Source organism: Rattus norvegicus, chromosome 16, assembly GCF_036323735.1.
Source record: "Rattus norvegicus strain BN/NHsdMcwi chromosome 16, GRCr8, whole genome shotgun sequence".
Taxonomy (NCBI): domain Eukaryota; kingdom Metazoa; phylum Chordata; class Mammalia; order Rodentia; family Muridae; genus Rattus; species Rattus norvegicus.
Window position 1 is genome coordinate 13,003,953 of NC_086034.1, and position 4,187 is coordinate 13,008,139.

At 42.6% G+C, this 4,187-nt stretch overlaps 1 pseudogene; it reads left to right on the top strand.

The window, feature by feature from the left end:
- The first annotated feature begins 211 nt into the window (after nt 1–211).
- Nucleotides 212–331, top strand: LOC120097618 (small nucleolar RNA SNORA17; annotated as a pseudogene).
- Nucleotides 332–4,187: the final 3,856 nt, after the last annotated feature.

The window sequence follows — 4,187 nt, forward strand, 5'->3', positions numbered from 1 at the left end:
ACTACAGCATGCAGCATGAGGCCCTCCTTCATCTGGGCTAATTATCCACTGGCCATCCTCTTGGACTTCTTAGTCTTCATAATCATAAATAAAGTCTATTCTTTATAAATTATCCAATATATAGCATTCAAATATAGAAAACAACTAGGCATCATTCTACTCAAAACAGTGCAAGTACTAGGTAAGTTACATAGTAAAAAGGAGCACCACCCTTTCCCCTAAAGGTGTTGTGGGTGTGGCTGCTGTGTCACATGAGCGTCAGTATATGGCAGAGAGGAGATAGGCTATTGTTCTGACCTATGAAAATCTGAATGACGGGTAACCTAACTAACATTCCGTGAACAAAGAGCATGGGATGACTGCCAATCTGGCTCCAGGTAGGAATGAGCAGGCTCCCAGGACAGGGAGCAAGCTAGAGACTAGAAGAATGCTAGCTGGGAATGTGTGCCACTGGCAGGAGCGAGCCTGAGAAAAATGACCCTTACAAAAGGTCACTAGGGCAGTCTGGGCAAGGAGTAAGCCAGAGATGACCACCAGACTGATGCCATGGGCTTGGGCTCTAGCCAGCCAGAGATGACTACTAGTCTGAAACCATAACGCATAAGCTGAGCATAGCACTTCTGAGACAACCCCAGACAACCAGAGAACCCAGGCGCCACTAAGAGAATCAAGCAACCAGGAGAGAAGTGGAAGAGAAACAGAAACAAAAGGATGTGTGCCCAGTGAAGTGCTGGTCGTGGTCGTAGGTGGGTGGGCAGGGGAAGGCAGTTTGCTGGTGAGCCAGCCATTGGGTGTGATCTACAACTTTGAACTGACCCACTCCAACATCTACTCAATCGATGAACTGCTGGGGTATATGAAGGGGCTGATCCTACAGATCCAAAGCAACAGGATCTCCATGACACAGGGCTCCCACTAGAAGCTAGATGCCTCAACCGAACCAACTACTCATTGCAGTGATAATTTGCAAACAAAGAATTGTGGATAAAATGGTACATTGGAGGATTTTTTTTCCTCTGTTTGGTGGTGGTGGGGTTGCAAGGGTGGAGGGTGGGTTATGAGAGGATGGGGAAATGAATGAGATTAGGGTGCATGATGTGAAATTCACAAAGAACCAATAAAAAAGGTTAAAGATTAAAAAATCATTGCCAATTTGGTAGCATTGAAATCTTAAAAAGGTGGTCCACCATGAAGATGAAGGCTTAAAGTTAGGAAGATAAATAGTTTGTCATCATTCGGCCTTGGTACTTTGGACCTTTGAGGTCCTCACATGGTACCATGTAAGGGCATGGTGAAGAAGCCCATTTATCTCATGGAAGCCAGGAAGTAGAAAGGAAGAACAAAAAAGGAAACCAGAGTTTCACTGTTCCCTTTAGGAGGCATGCCCACACTCCACTCATCTTACCTCTTAAAAGTTCTATCATTTTCCAATAATCGCATGGCTAGGGAATATTTCAGATACAACCTACACCCGTGGGAACCTCTACAGGGGACAGAGCCATGGGAAATCCCAGAAGGAGATATATGATTTTAAAAATGCTTATTTTAAAAATGGTATAATAAAAAGCATTTGTATGTTTTATGATTTTATAAACTTTATTATAAAAACTTACAAATAAATACACATACGCCACATCAAAAACTCTGTTCATCTCAATGAATTCCTATATAATTAGAATAGGCCCTTGGGAGAGAAGCTTCGCATTCAATTTTATGCTGTCAGTGTTGACTATGTTGTATGCACTTATCTACCACCCAAACCCGAAGTCCATGCTAGAATTCAAACTAGGAAAAACAATTTGCTTTACATTGTCTTCTACAGCTCATGTATATTGATAAAAATTAGGAATAGAAAGGAGAAAATTGGCAATTCAGACCACAGAAAGAACAATTGCTTGTAAGATGTCCTTGAGTCCGCTAGAGTGTGAAAGATAAGTAGAAGCATGAGGTTGAGAGATACAGGAGGACAATGTAGCCATAGTAACAGGTGGGACAGGATGGCAAAAACAGGGTAGAATACTCTGGACAGTGTGTGTGTGTGTGTGTGTGTGTGTGTGTGTGTGTGTATGTGCATTGTCCGAGAATATAAATGAGCTACTAGGAGGTGGAGGATGTGCAGGTTTGCTAAGGCAAGAGGAGGTATAAAATGGCCTCCTGGGATGGTGGGTAGTGAAATGTGGTAGGTTCACTTTAGGTAAGAATCTGAATTCAAGTCAGTTTGATTGTGTGTGTGTGTTTTTTCCCCCAGCACTGGTTATCTGTGTCAGTCAAGTACAAAACCAGATTTAATCTAGGATTGTTTTTGCCAGGTAACTAGTAGATTGAGAGATGCGAAGATGCAGTATGCAAGGGAGGGAGAAAAGGAAGGAATATAAATTTAAGCTCACTCTGTAAGTAAAGGAAGTCATATGGGGGCTAGGCATGGTGGGAAGGGTCAGGCAAGGAACAGACATTCTTAGCAGTTTAAGGGATTCTGAGACTTGAGATACTGTGGTTGTATGGATAGGTCACACCTCTCATTTATGCACCCCCCAGTACTTCCAAAGTTGATGTATCTGATCAGAGGGCTGGTACTTGCCATGGCCTACTGCACTTCCCTCCTAGGTCTGCTTTTCCACTGCAGCTCTCTTTCCAGTGCTCGCCCATCAGTCCTCTCTGCCCTGCTGGTCCATTGGCTCCCTTTGAGCAGTTCCCCAGACAAGCTCATATCCATGAGCCTTTGCATTTTTCTGCTTGTTCTTTTGGGCATGGCCTTCTTCCACACATCAGCCTTGCTCAGTCTTGTGATCCTAAGGTCTTTGCTTGGGTACTTTCTGTGCCTGGCCACCATTATTAAAAGCAGATGACCCTCACGATACTTCCTAAGCCCCTTTCTGATTTTATTTTCCCCATCGGCAGTTATCATACATTAACTACACGAAGTATAAGCATATACTCTAATTTATACACTAGGAGTGTAAAAATATCTTTTCTACATTGCTTAAAAGAAACATGTTAGATCCCAAGATGTTAAAAAGATAGGATAGTTAAATAACCCAGGCTATTAACTGTAAGTGGCATCTAAATAAATACCATCTATACCAAGCTGCACTTGTTAACATTATCCTTGATAAATAGAAATATGAGTAATTTTAATCTATTAACAAAATTCAGTATTTTGAAAACCATTTCCAGAACTTTTGTATGGTGAGCAATGCCTGGCATATAATGATTGGTTTAAAGAGTGAAGATATAGTTCTTGTGAGCCTTTAAAGGTTATGCCTGTCCCTGGGCAGGCCCCTTTTTTCCTTTCTGCTTCTTGCCTGTCATGAGTCAAGCCACCTTGCTCTATTACCTGCTCCCCGCCATGAGACTCTACCACACCCAACTCAAGCCCAGAGACAATGGAGTCAAGTGACTGAGGGCTGGAATCTTTAAAACTGTGAGCTGAAAGGAAATCCTTCTTCTGTAAACTGTTTGTCTGGGGTAATTTGTCACAGCTACAAAGATTTGGAGTGGAAGTATAGGACTAGGGAGAGTGAAAAGCAGGTGCTTTGGTTGACACCGATGAGCCTGCTGGGAGTGATGACAGGTTCTCTGGTGTTGTGGGTGTTCTGGCTGCAGTACTTAGGGAAGAGTAAATGAGTTTAGGCTCTGCACCAGACAGCAAGGATAATATTTACCCCATTGCCAGGCCCCGTGGGAGGAAGCATGGCTGTGAGAATCACCAGCCCTCAAGGGTCATAGTAGAAGTTTGTCTTCGAAGAGTAAAAGTTTCAATAAAGAATAAACGTAAAAGAAATTTTCAGAAAACAAAAAGATTATTACAAACAGATTTTCCTTTCCCCCAAAGCACCATGTGGGTGTGGCTCTAGAGATCACAAAGAACAGCTTTCTGGGACAAAATTAGGGGTTAGCAGAACTTTGAGAAGGAGAAAAACCTGGGCACGAGAAATGAGGGAGCCTTGTTATTCCAGAACCTCCTTCTGGATGCACACCCTCCCAAGGGTCATCATTGTTCTTAATTCCTCCTGAAGAGAAAGAAACTGAGATTTAAGTTTTGGAACTTTTCCCATCACAGGTGACTCATGTTAAATCACCAATCCACTGGCAGAACGGATTGGTGCACGGACTATTGTGAGCGCAAGAAAGTGCTCACAAGTGTTTCTAATTACATGTTGGTGTCAACAAAATGAAGTCTTTTAAAA